Here is a 15,590-nt window from a genome sequence, read left to right on the forward strand (position 1 = left end):
CCCCATCTCCTTCTCCTGCCCAGGTTGACCTGCCTACCCCACCCCACCATGGGTGCAGCCAGGATTTATTTTGGGGGGAGCAGAACCGAGTTATCTGTGACACAATTGGTCAGTTAGTTAAGTTAGTTAAGTATTTTTATTTAGTTAGTTAAGTATTTTTATTATTTTATTTATTTACGTGCTGTCCCCATGCACCCCACCTTCCCCTGGAAGCATAGGGGCCAACGCCTAGGGGCCAAGGGGCCTTCACCCCCCTAAAATATTTGAAGGAGTTAGGCTCCCCAAAGTTGATGGACATTCAAATGTTGTGTGTGCACTGAGTCATGTGATCGATTATGCGGGGCAGGGCTTACCTGGGCTCCCACAATATTTTTTCAAGTTGGCTGGAAGCATCTTGAATCCGCTCTCCCAAGCAGCCTCACAGCCCGGCCCTTGTTGTTAATTGCTGGTCGTGCCCCCCCCCGCCCCCCAGCGGGCCTTTATTGAAAGGCGCTGGTTCTGCAGCGGAGCGGGCGGGCGGGAGCAGGGCGCCGCCCGGGCAACTAGGGCGCCCCGGGATGGGAGGCTGCCCAGCGGCGGCGAGGCGAGCCTGGGCGCGGGAGGCCCTGCCAAACGTTTCAACCCTGAATAGTCCCGGCTTGGCAGATAATTCAGAAACTATTTGTATGAGCTATTTATCAAATTATTAACTGCACAGATGTTGTTTGGCTGAAGAGCAGCTGAACCTTCTCGCTGCCAGCCGCGGAGACAAAGGTCTGGAGGAATAATTGAAGATGTGCATGGAATATTAAATTAATTTTCTGCTCTTAATTCTTATGCTAATCCTGACCTCTCCTAGAGCCTATCAATTACCCTACACAGAGGAAGAAGAAAGAAGGGAAAACAGTTTCTTCTCGCGTCGTCTTCTCCTCCTCCCTTTTTTTTTGAAGGGAAATATTTGCAATGAAGCCAGAAGCAAAGACTGGGATTGTTTAATTGAAGCGCCGCGTTGCAATTACGTGGTGTGGGAAGCAAGGTTTACTCAGTAGTCTAAAGGCGGCGGCGGGGATCTGGGGAGAAGGGAGGAGAGCGAAGGCGAGAATCTTCGGAAATAGCGACGCATCTGCGAGGACTATTTTTTTAATAAAGGAGGGGGGCAGTCTTAGTGCTGGGATAAAGGAAACCGGGCTGGTATCTCGCATCCTTAAACAGAAAATACAAGCTTTTGGGTAACCACCGGGTTTTTTGTGTATGTCTGAATGACCAAGACGCGTGTATTTGCTTTTACTGGAGGGGAAAAATCCCAAACCCCAAAAGAGTTCGTTGTCGACCTCCTTCTGAAGCCACACAGCTGAGCTAAGGAGGACGCCTCTTGCACAGCTCCAGCTCCTTGCGGAGGAGAACTTCCTGCTGAAGCAAACCAGTTTTTTTGCATTCGAGTTGTTGGCCAACGACGGCTGCGTATTCCGGGCCTTTGGGCGTCTCTCCCTTTCGCGTCCCTTATTCCACAAAGGGCGCTTATTCCACAAAGGGCGATGGCAGGAGGCGGCAATGGAGTGCGCCGGAAAGGTTTCCGTCCCGCCGGCCCCCACCGGCCCGCGAATATTTGCTTGGCCCTTTTTCAAAAGAAGAAAAACAAAGCAGACCTCTTACATGTTGTGATGTCATGACAGGCGGGATTGAATCAAATTGTCTTTGGGAAAGGGCTATTTTTCTAATAAGCAAAGGGGAAGGGGAGAGAAATAGAGCGGGGAGGGCGCAGTTTAGGGGAAGGGCGCTGCCCCACCCGGCGCGCTCCGCAGCAGCATTTCTTCAGCAAAAGGCTTCCCCCCGCTTTCGTCGCTTTTTCTATTAAGAGGTAAATAAATAGGAGCAAATAAGCGCGATCCGTCTCGTCCCTCCTCCCCCCGGGACGACCTTTGCGGGACCTCGGCGGCGCAAAGGCGGCCTCTGCCGCGCCCGGGCTGGGGCTCCTGCGCTGCGCTGCCTTTCCAGCCCCCCCCCCCTCCTCCGGCCCCCGCTCTAGCACAATATCAATTAATCATGCGGCAGGCAAACAAGGAGATTTATTCCACTACAAATAGCCTCAAAGAGAGCTGCTGAATGGAGGTGATTAGCATGAGAAAAGCGGAGCAAAACTCCACAGTTCAACAGCTAAAGAGCAATTTGATGGGGCTGGGATGGGGAAATTACTTGATTAGCGTCTGTTGGAAAAGGATCACGCTGAAAGAGGCCCGCAGTCGCGAAGCCGGGGAGGCGCGGATCAAAACGCTGCGGCCGAGGAAAGCGAGGCGGCGAGAGCCCTGTCACTGGGTGCTCCTCGGGGCAGGCCTTTCTGCTGCTGGCCGGCCTTTTTTGTCCGCACCTGGTCCGTCCTGAGCGTTCTCACAATATAAGCGCTGTAGAGTCGAATGGCAAGTTCTCTTTTGGGTTTTTTATCGCTCCGTCTGAAGGAACCAGAAGTCACACGGAAGAAATGGCACCTTCTTCTGCTGGGAAGCCGGAGCCTGCGCGTCCTAAACGCGGACCTGAATTCTGGGTTTCAGTGGGACTTGCTCCCAAATAAGCGAGTGCGCGGGAGCAGTTCTAAATACCTGCGTTCATTTCAAAGGCAATTACTCCCAAGTAAGCGTATACAGTGGGTCAGAGTGTTGGACACGATCCTGGCAGAGTTAAACATCATTTAATGCACTTCATTTCAACGGGAGAGATTTAAGCACTTGCTTAAATCGCGCGGGTGCAGAAGGCAGCAGACATAGAAAGGACAACAGTGTCAATTCAACAGAGGATTTCATTCCTCTCACCTGGAAGCGGCCCCGTTGGATACGGTGTGATCTTCTAACGAGCAAATATGCATAAGATTGCGTTGTAAGGCTGCTATATATGTATACTTGAGTAAACATGGACTGGACTGCAGTTTTGGCTTTACCGTGTCCTTTAGCGTAGCCAATGAGGCAATGGCGGCTTTGAATCCACACACTTCAGGTCGATAGGGTGGGATAAAAGTTAATTCGACGTTGCCGCCAACCTCTCTCTTTTTATTAGCTGTAAGAATCACACGCCACTTTTCCTGGAATTAGATGGGGACCGGTCTTCCGATGCCTCCCTCCTAAACCGCTGCATAGTATGTGCCAAGAGCACGTCAGGTGCTGCAGTCCTGAGAAAAAAGAGCATAACAGTGGAGCCAAGTCATCTATCCCAAAAGGGAGGCGGAAGGTTCTGTTTCTTTGGAAACAGAAGTGGGTACCTGGAGTCCAGAGAGGGAGAGAGGGAGAGAAAGAGAGAGAGCGAAACCAAAAGTTTGAGCGATGCAAAAGAGAGCAGTAGGCATGTTACGGTACTAAATATGCTGGGTTTCTCTTATATGCGGAGAATATCGCTTTCTCTCTGTGCAGAGAATCACATCATTATAGAAGGGACGTTGGCTCTACACTGGAGATCCCACAAGATCTACAAGGAGGGAAGCATGCAGCTGCAGCTTCGTTCACAGGTGGCGCTATAGCGTCTGCTTTCAAGTCTCCAGCGATGGAGAAGCCAGCCACCTCCAGAGGCTGTCTGTTCCAGGGGCCAGCAGCTGTTGCCGTTAGAAGGTTCCTCACTGTGTTTTGGCTGAGCACTTCTTCCCTGCCGCTTCCATCCGTTTCAGGAGCAAACAGGGAACAAGTCTGCTCCTTTTCTGTATTACACCCCTTCACATGAAGATAATTTGATTTATTTCGTATATCTTTCTAGGTAACATATATGAAATGTGACTTCTTATTGGCTGCATCTTAATCAAATCAAACTATTTGATTTATTTATTTAATCAAACTATTCTGGATTATAACGGATGCGTTTCACAAGCACCTGTATCCGAAATCTTGAAATCCAACCAGATATGTCATCTGGGTGAAGAATGTCCGCAACATCAAAGCATATCCTATGGATTTCAGTGGAAACTAGTTCCAGGTCCTAGCCTGCTCATCATGTAGGCGTGCTTTCAACGATAAGGGCTGCAGCAGAGCCAAAGACAATGACTTGGATGTGCATTTTAAACTACTGCTTGGCAAAGCCAATGGAAATGGGCAAAACCATCCAAACTTTGGCAATAGCAAGTGTTTCCCGATTCAGCCAGAGCAGCGAGCTGCTTCTGCAGTGTCTCTCATGCTGGGTCTCTCCTGTGTTTTGCTTTTGGAGTTGAGAGACATAGGACCCTGTGCAAAGGCGCCCAGTCTAGCTTTCTCCCTGATGTGTTACTTTTCAACGCGCGGAGAGGATCCCATTGGGCGGAGCATTGGGAAATCTTCAAATATTCCGTTCTCCATTAGAATTCGGAAACGTGACCTTTAAAAACTCCTAGAATAATGGAAGTGCAATCCTTTTCAGGCCTTTCCTGAAATATACTCCCACTGAGCAGAGTGGGATATTTCCTGATAAACATACATAACATCGGACTGCGTGGCTGAAATCCAAAATAGGCATAGTTAGAAGTAGACCTATGAAAAGCAACACGGTACCAGATTGCTTCAAAAGCAAGTGACAACTTGCATATGTGAATAAGTTATCACAGACCTAATAATACAGCCATAAAGTGCAGAGCTCTCCCCGTCAGCTCAAACTCAGTGCTTTTCAACTGGAACCAATTTACATATTCAACTGGAAGTCATCCCGTGTGCAGAGAAAATAAGATAATCAGGCCACGTGGGAGCCGGCTCTTTATCCCATGTTAACAGGTATCGGATCTGTTGATTTCGCTTTCAGGAAGATCGAAGCAAAAAACGTTTCTTTACATTATAGTTTTGCAGAAGCTCGCTCTGCTTTTCTTAGAGACACAGGTGTAACCTGGTCGTGGGTGGTAGTAAAGAGGCGACGCCTGGCCTCTGTAAAGACGCCTATTGTAGTCATCGCAAAGCCTGAGCGCGTTGCAAAGGATCTTAGAGGTCCTTATCCGGGGGAAAGCTGTGAATGGAATAAATGGCTCATCACCTGCCATGAACAGCTATCTCGAAAAACAAAATCAACATCTCAAGTCGTCCACAAACCTCAATGGTAATTCGGTATTTCCTTTTCCTTTAGATTGTTTCAGTGCTGCAAGGATCGCCTTTGTTCTTCCAGGAGGCTTAAAGAAGCGCGGTCTTTGGTCAAAGAACGGAATGATCTCGCGCTTCTGTCTGTGAAGAATTCTGGCTCTCAACCTGGCTTTTCAAATGAAAAGCAAGGAACACGATGCGGCTTGCAGAACTGTCTCCAGAGAAATAAGAACTGCCCTTCAGCGGGGGTATCTGCTTCCTGCCGACCCAGACCATAAAAATCTATGTTTACCCCATCCTGAAGAGATTGGTGTCACTTAGCGGCGAGAGAAACAAACCTTAAAAGTCCTGAAAACTCCGGTTAGCATCTCCGCTCGTCAATAAACTCACCTTCGGAAGGGCCTTCTTCTCTCAGCCTCCGTCCTCCATCTGCAACATGGAGGGAATAACCCTAATGTACCTTTGCTACATAGGTAGCTATATTATAGGAATTACAAGAAGATAACGCCTTGGACGGTAAGATCTATAGCCGGGAGCCGGAGAAGTTATAGGAGACCGGAAACCTACGCTCGTGATTTAGCCTTAGGCTACCGTCCTTCGTATAATTTACTTAGGAGTAAGGCCTGTTAAGTTCAATGGGACCGTTCCGAGCAAACAATGCACAAACAGTATAAAGGGTTCAGCTTGCCTTTGCTCACTTTCCATGTGCTGGGTTTTGTTTTTTAAAATATGTTTTTTTATTTATTTTCAGAAGCGGAGTTAGGGTTAGGAGTTCTGATCACACACTTTCTTGATCTGAAACAGATCCATTTGGGAAGAGCTGGTCTCCTGGGCAGGCACGTGCTGACGTTACGTTTCTTTGTCCACTGCAGACAGATGAGCTCGGGTGGGAGGCGGCCTCGGCCATTCCTCCGTGGGCTCTGCGCGAAGCCCCGAGAGCCGGTGTGGCGCAGGGCAGAAGGTCTTTCAGACCCATAGGAGCCAACTCCTAAGGGCCGAGGGGGCTTCGGGGCCCAAAGAAAACATTTTGCTGGGCATTGCCATTCAAATGTCGTGCGTGCACCGCGTCATGTGATCGATGGTGTGGGGCGGGGCTTACCTGCCCCCCCCCGCAATATTCTTGGCCCCCCTGCTCTGACCCACTGGCTCCGGCGGCTCTTGCTTCTCACTCAGCGAGGCGCTTGCGTCCTTAAGGCAGAGAGGAACGCGGTGTGCGGCGGGTGCGGACTTCGCGCGTGCCTTGGCCCCGAGTCGCCTAGGTTCGAAACCTCACGCAGCCACGGAGTCATTGTCTTGGAGCCTAAACCACCTAAGGGGGTTGTACTAGGATAAAGAAGATATATGAGTTCTACGTGGTTGTTTTGCTTGCCATTGTATTGTTTTTGTTTCTTTAAAGTAAAATTTATCACTAGGTTTAATATCTGAAAACAACACCACCCTATTAAAATGTCCAGTCTTCAAAATGGTGTTTGGGTACATATAATGATAAAAACAGTAATATCATAATAATATTTAATGACAATAATTTATAAGCAATGTAAAATGTAGTCTTCGGTAAATTATTCGAAAACACAAAGCTGATGAAAAATAGTTGCTTCAAGAACTGAGAAACCGAGTTAACTCCCCATCCGCGGGATAGAATTTTTAGCGGGCCGGATCCTGGCTGAAGTTCTCCTGCGCGTGACCCACTGCAGTGAGTGGGACCTGCACAGGAGCAGGAAATGGCATTTCGTATTGAGCGCGAAATATGGGGAATTGTGCACGACTTTTGTTTTGCTGCGTCTCAAATTACGCTGAGGCTGTATCCCGACAATTCGGCGTTGGATCGGACCCACAGCATTTTCTACGCGTTTCCGTATTTGTACTGGAACCCACCGCAAGCGCGGAGGATGAGAGTGGAGACGCCCACCTTGTACACAACTCGTTCCCTCAGGCACGTATTGACTCCGGACATTTCCGCAGTTCACACGGTTCCTTAGGCGGAAAAGCTTCGTGTCTTATGGGAGACCATGCACTCCAGAGGACCAGCTTCACACCAAAGGTGTAAAACAGAATACCCTAAAATAGTTAATTACACGTTTTACTTGTTTTTAACTTTTATTGTAAGCCGCCTTGGGCAGCGTATAACTACCATAAATAAAGATAAGTAAATACCGCTGTTCATCAAATTACGGCTGTTTATAAACTACGGGGAAAGCAAAGCTGTAGTCCTCAACACACTTATTGTGGAGTCAGCTCCACGCGTGAATGGGCTCGCACTGCAAATCAGATATCACCATTCATCGCAATAGCTATGGGGTTCTCCGGCTTGGGCACTGATGAAGGGAAAGTAGGAAAATCATGTGGCTTTCTGCAAGAGAGCTGATTATTTTAGTGGTGGCGGGTTGAAGTGCAAGAAGACAACTAGTCTAGGATGGACCAGCGAGATGGTTCAAAACAAAGGAGGAGAGCGGGAGTTAACAGGTAGGGCTGGTGGCGCCACTTTTTCGTGATTTCTCAAATGCCTCGTCTCCACAGTCACATCCTGTAAGCCAGAGGTTTCCAACCTTTCTGAGTCCACGGCTCCCTTGACCCAAGTACCTTCTTTCTTTAGCTCCCCTGTGGGGCTCAGGAGCCCAGTTATGTCCCCCCTTGCCTGCAGAGCTGGCAGCCTCTCACCCTTTTTCGAGGGAGGGAAGGAAAGAGGGACAGAGGCCAGTGTTGCCCACGGCACCCCTGACCATCATTCAAGGCACCCCAGGGTGCCAAGGCACACTGGTTGAGAACCACTGCTGTAAGCCATCAACCTTCCTTTCTCAGGCTGTCCATTCATCGTACTTCCTTTATGCTTTTGTTGTAGCTGGAAAACTTTTCATTAAAAGCTATGTTTTAGAAATGCACTTCTTTTACTAATTCGACAATTGGGTGATCAAGGGGCGGTTAATTTGTGCTTTGTGAACTCTTCAGCCTTGGTCCTAGCCCGCATATTCTTAACCTCTCCCTTTAATAGCCAGTGACGACGGTGCTGCTCGAACTCAGGCTGAAAGGAAGAAACGTGCTAAGAGGAAGGCACGCTCACCACCATCAACTCTCGCCCAGAAACCTATGTTCCCACTGTGGAAGGACGTGTGGATCCAGAACTGGCCTCCACAGTCTCTTACGGACACACTGTTAAGATTTCTTTGTGGAAGACACTCTTACTAGGCTACGAGTGACTGCCAAAGAAGAAGACGCTTGGTAGGAACAGGCCTGCTGCAGGTGACGAAAAGAGTTGAAAGGAAGAAAGCCAGGGAGGAAGAGAAAGTCAATCCAGTTTCCCTCTGGATAGTTTAGATTTATTCCCATCCAAGCTGAGTTGCGACTGCTTCCAAACGCAAGCTTGGGGAAGACGTAGCAGAAATAAAGTACTTACAGATTTTCGCCTTTGGTTAGACAGTTGTTAATTAACTGGGGCGGGGGGTTAAACAACTGCGATCCTGAACATAAGTGCAGCACAATCCTGCGCATGCTTACACAAAAGCAAGTCCTCTTGGACTCAGTTGGATTCAAGTGCGCATGGAACTGTAGCTTTTCTAAGAAATAAGTCTAACTGATTTAAAAATCCTTATTTTTGGCTGGGTCCAGCCCAGTGGATGTAAGAAACGTGCGTGATCAAATCTAAGTACTCCGAAGGCTGTAATCTCAAACCTGCCAATTAAGAAATAGATTTCATTCCATGGGTTTTTCTTATGTTCAGGACGAAAACAGCAAAGGGTCTTGTGGCCCCTGGAAACTTGAGCAAAGCATTTCGCGGGATCGCCTTCGAGGTGCCACAAGGCGGCTGTTCTGCTGAAACAGCGTCGCCCAGAGGAGCCAACTCCAACGGGGCCGAGGTCCCTTCGGCCCCCCAGTAAAATATTTGGGGGGTCCCCCAATGCTGATGGGCATCGGCATTCCAATGGTGTGGGGGCGCCCCGTCATGGGATCGATGGTGCGGGGCTTCCCGGTCCCCCCCCCCCATTTCCTTCCCCGGTGCCTCAGGAAGGGGCCTCCCAACCTCAGCGATGTCCTCGCTGCCCCTCGGGAAGCAACGTCGAAAGGGCCTGGATTTGGGGCTGCTCAGCCCAGGCCCGTTTCCTGGGGGTCTCAGGCCAGCCCCCAGGCCCGCCTGCCTTGGACCCTGGAGGGCCAGTCCGCGCGCCCAGGCCGGCCAGCTCGCTCGGCGCCCCGCGTCTTCCCGGCCGCCCCGTCGCCGCCCGCGCGCCCCTCGCCTCTCGCTCCTGGCCTGGGAATCCGGGGCGGAGACCAGGACAAAGCGGGCGGCGAGCGAGAGGCGCCGCGGAGGAAGCTGCCCGGCCGAGGCGGGGAGCGCGCGGGGGGCGGGAGGCGAGAGGCGAGAGGCCGGGTCGGGGAAAGGGCCGAGGGGCCGGGAGGGGAGACGCGCGGCAGCAGCCCGGCCCCGCGCCCCTTCTGCGGCCCCCGGGAGCGCCAGCAGCTCCCTCCGCGCGGCCCGGAGCCCGGCGCCCCCTCGCCGCCCGCCCGCCCGCCCGCCTGCCTTTCCGAGGCGAGCAGCGCGCGAGGGCGGCAATTGGAGGCGGCTGGGTGTTATTTAGTGCAAGATGAAATCAAATGATCCTATTTCTGAAATGACAGTGTCTGCGAGGAGGAGAAGGGAAGGCTCCGAAAGGGGTCATTGTCTCCTGGCGCTCTTGCCATTATCCCCAATCTGGGCCTGGGCGGCGGCACTCCGGCGCGGGCGCGCGCGCGTCTGATCGCGAAGGCGAAGGAGGCGCCCCGAGAGCCGAGCTTGGCGCGGGCCTGGCCCCGCTTCTCTCCCCCGCCGGGCGCCTCCAAGGCTCCTTCGCTCGCGGCTCCTCCACTCCAAGCGAGCTGGGAAAGCCCCCTTGCCCCGACCGCCTCGGAGGCCGCTTCGCTCCCGAAAGGCGTCCGCAGCCCGCCGCTCCCGCTCCCGCAGCTGCGCCCGGTCGAGAAGAAGAGAAAGCGGCGAGCGCTAGCGAGGCGACCAGGTCTGGCGGGCAGACGCCTTTGGGACGCTGCAAACCGCTCTCATCCTGATATTGTTTAGCGGCCTTTCTTAAACCAGTACATAATTTGTGCTTCCGGGTTGGAGAAAGTTTAAGGTAGATTACTTTTATATTATTTGCTTCACACACTACTCCACCCTTTTTATTATCTTGCACTAGAAAATAAATGCTCCTATAGCCGACATCTCATTTATTTCGTTTTACTCTCCTGATAATGCAGCCCCCCCTCCTCCTAAGAGGCACGCACAACACTCAGATGAATTTATAAAGTGCAGTTAAATAATTCAATAATTCTAAATGTATTACAAGTAAACTATTAAAGTAGCATTACTCGGGCCAGGGCTTTCGCAAGTAGAGATACTTGGCACATACTTTCACAGTGGTTATTTCTTTCACTTTTGCCTTCCTTTTTTTTGGGGGGGGGTTATATTTATTTACAACTTCAGTGACAATCCGGTTGCATCGTGGTCTGTAGACGCATCTTTTTCGGTTTGATTAGAATACAGTATAGATCAGACTGTTCTAATTATTTTCTCCTGCAGGCGGCACTTTAAAATCTGGACTATGGAGAGCAGCGGACCAAGGCGATTGGCGAGGAGCTGTCCACTATTTCAGCAACCCGTTAGTTTTTATTACTACGCTGACTTCGCAATTTTTCCCTAAAGCTGCTCATACATCCTGTCAGTATACTTAACAGGGCGAATTACAGAATAATTGGGTTTTGTTTTGCTTTTAAAAACTCTGCACTTTTGAGGACTTTCCTCTTCCTTGGGCAGAATTGCCCGTTTCTTTCCCCCCATGGAAACCACTTCATTGTAGTAATTCCGGCATAATTCGGAATATTTTGAGTGATCTGAATGTGCACGCATGTTTGGGAAAATATGCACAATGTTTCTCTTTATGAGTATATATGCTTGTGGATCGCGTGTGTATTTTACACTATTTATATTGCAGTGTTGATGCTCTTCCTCTTTGTTTGTAAATGTCCGAAAATCCTTACATCCAAATCTCGGTTTTTAAACGTAACACCGGTGACTGCTGACAGTTACGTTAGGTGAAGGAGAGCATTAATCTGTGTCTGTGTCCTCCTTTTCGAAGTGTACAAAAAGGGACCACCAAAATTGTCGGCGTTCCCATGTGGTCAAGGGACCCTGCATTTCTGACATTCAGTGTAACATAATTGCTCTCTTCCAAGTAATATCAGGGTGTTTGGTTTGTGTTTTTTTAACCAAAACAAAACCCCTGATATACAATATATTCTTAATATCCTTAAGGGCGTGATGTGGGTGGGTACATAAATTCTCTGAATAAATTATGCTTTTCAAAATCCCAGTGATCAGTGTAATAAGTTGGTGAACTGTCTAAGCAGGGGAAGTCTTCCTGTGCCAGCTCCGTTCAAACAAATGGGAGCTGCTTTTGGGTTTTACAGGTCATTAGTTCCATTGAGGGTTGTGCAGGAGACATTCTCGCCGGGTGATGGCCTTAGATTTACGTGCATGTATTTTTGCATCACTTCTGTCTATTTTCCTATTAGAATTCCACACCAGGATGCTAACAACTGAAAAGTAAAGGACTGCATCTAGTGGCACGATCCCACCACCGATTCGCCTTTCCTTTAAGGGCGCTGGGATGCCCCCCCCCCCCCGTTTTTATATCTCTTTAGGTTCAGGAATGGCAGCTTTCTGGTACAAGTGCAACACTAATTGTTCTCTTGTCTCAGGTTTCATACCTTCTCCCCAATACTTGGAAGCAACCCCCTCCTCTAACTTTAACGGAATTTACTTACAGTGCATAAGCACAAAGCCCGCTGGAATAAATTATTTTGTCCTCCTGAGCATCATTCGACAAAGAATTGCTTGTTGCTTATTGTTCTAGCTTTTTATTTTTTAATACCTGATCGCAAACGAAGGAACTTGAAATTAGTTTTTAATTGATTTTCACTGGGATTTTCGATACCTATAAAAGGGAAAGTGCAAACTGTGGAGTATGTGCGTAATGAAAAGGTGGGTAATGCCTTTGCCCGCAGGATATTAATTTCTTAAACGCAGCTCTTCCAAATGGAGGCGAACTGCTCGCTCTCAGACCGATGCACAGCGCTGACCGCCTGCATTAAAAGCAGCACGTAGAAAATGGAAATATTGCTGCAATTGAAATAAGGCTTGGAGCTGAAGCACACGCTTGTTTACATGGGAGCATATCGTCACACTAAATAAAATGGGCTTAAATTCCACGAAGTGGTTTAGGATTGGTACGTATCGGTTTACTCCCGAGGTGCTTTGTTTCACTGGATTGGCTGATTTCCTTATTCCTTCTTATTGTCCTGCCAATGTGCGCGGCGCTTTTAACAGGGCTTAAGTCGCCGTCATGGTATTACTATGCTTAAAAAAAAGAAGCAGCAGTCCAGAGAGAAGCAAACAAACCAATACAGAGAAGCTCCAAAAAGCAAAGGAGACCTACCTGAATCCACTAACACCTGAACGAGTAACCTCAGCCTAGCAAAGTAGATTTTAAGGTGTGATGGAGATGGGGAGACGGAGAGATCTGGCACTCTAAGCAATTTAGTCACCCGTTTAACAGAAACCCAGCACTATCAACGGACTCAAGGCTCGCTTTCACTCCCCGCCCTCCCCAGTAAACATAATTTTGACAGGAAGGATTAAATCGTGAGCCTTTTTCCGTGTCCAATAGTGCCTGAAAAGCATGGGCACCAAAGCGGGAAGAGATGGGAATCGGCTTTACCTGCGGAAGGCAAAGGCTGCAAATTTAACTTTCCACGTTTCTGCTCCCGGAGCAGCTTTCTTCCGCTTTTAAAGAAAATGTATATTTACTGACATATTTAAGAAAAGGAGAAAGGAAAAGGAATTAACAACGATTCGCTGGAGTACGCATGCACTCGTTAACATACAGATACGAGGTCTGTATAGGAAAGATCTCCGCAGAAAGTCAGCCAGAGATTGACCTGATATTGGAGACCACACTGGCGATCTCTTTGGGAACAGGATAGCGGCCCTCTAGGGCGACCCCGGCGGGAGCGGAGACCGGGACGGAGGGGGGGGGGGCAAAAGTCCATGTCCCCTCTCCGGGGACAATCTCCGCCGGTGACAGCATGCAAAAAGAGGGAGAGGCCGCGTACCTACCTCTCTTGTGGAGTCTTTGGCTTACCTCCCTAGTCCAAAGAGAAGAGAGCTCGCGTTTGCGCATAACCCCCCGCTGTTATCTTTGCCTCTCCGCCCTCTCAAGTCTGCCGAAAGTTAGATTGTAAGCTGCTGGGAGCAGGGACCTGTCTTCTCTCCACATATTACACCGCAAAAGGCCCAGCCGTGTAACAAAAACAGCAACAATAAATATCCTTCCCCACAACCAATCGTAATCTTGAACCTCTTCTCTCCTCTTCACAGACGCAGACACGTACTTCGGAACTCTTCTAGGGGTCCTGGCGCTGCTTTTCCAGGGATATTCAGACGGTGCATTTCAGGGGCTGGATGTCCAGTGCAACCCTTGGGTGGAAAACTCGGAGATGCCCAGGAGAGCCTCAGGCTCGGTCGCAGCGCTGCCTGCCTTCCTCCCTTTCATGCCCATGCACAACCCCTCGAAGGCTACAGCCCCAGGTTCCCCCACTCTTTGCACTGGCAGGCAAGACTGGCTAAGGGGGTCTCACCAGCCAGAAGGTCCAGGTACCCTAAAGCATAATCCACGCAGAGTGCCCCCACCCAGTCCAGATGTGCCCCTCTGGAAGACACGGGAGTTTCTCGCTTTCCAAAAAGGACAGATCCAAGATCTCCATCTGCTTGCAACTGAATTATGATTGGAGTTAAAATTATCAGCGAGTTAATCATACCGTTGTTAAATTTTAATACACAAAACAGGGTGGGCTCTTTCCCGTTCTTCTTCAGTTTCCCATACTAAAATTATTGTTGACTTCTTAAGAACTTAAGAGTGACATCCTTTACAACTAGTAAATTTGAATTTGTTGATATTTTTGTGGGGGCAGGGGAACACCACCACAAACTCTATTCAGTGTATGGATTTGTATAAATGTTTCAATTATAGCCCTAGTAACAATAACAATACTAGACATTTATTTAGAGCTCTTGTGTAAGTCCAAAACAGTTCACACACATTATTCCAGAGGTCCTTGAACAACTTTGACATGTAAATGGGATGTTATCCCATATTGCAGATACGTCTGCGTTTGGAGAAAGTGGTGGTGCAAAGCTTGAAGTTGATACTTAGTTTGTTCATTTCCTTTTAAAAACTGAATTAATATTTAATTAATCTTTCCTCTATTAAAATTGCAGAAACAGTGTACAACACTTCCTATAATGCCTGTTTGGAATTTGATGTGAACAAGGTTCACCAGAGGAGGGTTGTTGGAGAATAGGCTATGCAGGCAACAGCAACCCTTTCCTTGGGATTGTAATGACTGCAAGACATCCATGGCAAGTCTGGACACAGTGAAACATCCAAACAAAATTGTGCAGTCATTAAATGTAGTGAGCAACATATCTAAAAACAGTCAAGAACCAATCCCATTTCAGCCATGCACTCATTAGGCCTCCTTAGGCAATTCTGTACCCTCTTCTGAGTCCCACCCATTAGGATTGCTATGAGACCAGCCTATTGCTTAAAACTTGAAATGCACCTCTATAAAAATGAAAAAATATTAATAATTTCTTATATATCTTCTTCCTATTCCTACTGCACTAGTGTTAGATTAGAATTTTGGAAAGCTTACTTTCAATTCAAAAGAGGGAGGCATTAATGATGTTTATTCAACAATATTCAGTTGGGCTCTTACCAACCTGTAAGCGAGTCTCCAGGTTTGTTCTTGGAAAGTATCATTTATCTTGCAGACTAACACATGCCAATTAAAGTTACGGGTAGGTAGGTGAAAATGAACAGCCAAAAATAAGCATTCAATTGTCCCAGTGATATTTTAGGGAGAATCAAAACATCTGCTGAATTTAGGCTGAAGATTTCAATCCTTTTTTCTTTTTTCTGTAATGCACTCTGCTTATGAAGGTGGCCCTACTCTTTCTCAGTGATTCACTTACACCTCTAATGCACACCCAGTCATAGGTACCACTTGTAGTAGCTGCGGACTGTTGCGCTCTATTATCCCTTATCTCTCCACGGACAGCCATCCAGTACTTCCAGGATGTTCCCCACTTGTTGCTTTGAAGGTCACAAAAGATACTGACAAGCAGCAACCAATGGGAAGCTAGTCGTTTCTATAGGGTTGCCACCTTTCCCCTTAATAGAGCTCAAGTGCTGTTCAAAAGTGCAGGCAGAAAAGAAACAGGTGCCGGTGTTCTCAGCATGGGGATGCAGTGACAGCAGAAGCTGTATCTCCTCTGTCAATCAAGTAGCTTTCAAAAGATGCAGGATTGTTAACCCTATACTTACGTGATGCTGCCACAATTCACTCTACAACCAATGATATTCAATAAAAGCTCTGTTTCCATATTGTCTCTGTTCCTGTCAAGTTAGCAGACAGGCTGTCCATCTTCTATCTCAACTCAGATGTGACCAACACATTGGACGCACAAAGTGAGCAGCAGGCAATGGGCCTTCTACCATGACGCTACCAATCCACCAG

The 15,590-nt window shown here is 48.5% G+C and overlaps 1 long non-coding RNA gene across 1 annotated transcript; it reads left to right on the forward strand.

Moving 5' to 3' along the window:
* The first annotated feature begins 10,005 nt into the window (after positions 1-10,005).
* LOC310714511 lies at positions 10,006-13,947 on the forward strand. The gene is made up of 3 exons (XR_014529853.1): positions 10,006-10,087; positions 10,534-10,612; positions 13,390-13,947. It is a non-coding gene; the product is annotated as an uncharacterized lncRNA (long non-coding RNA).
* Positions 13,948-15,590: the final 1,643 nt, after the last annotated feature.

This window comes from Podarcis liolepis (assembly GCF_965112155.1).
Source record: "Podarcis liolepis genome assembly, chromosome: 8".
NCBI lineage: Eukaryota > Metazoa > Chordata > Lepidosauria > Squamata > Lacertidae > Podarcis > Podarcis liolepis.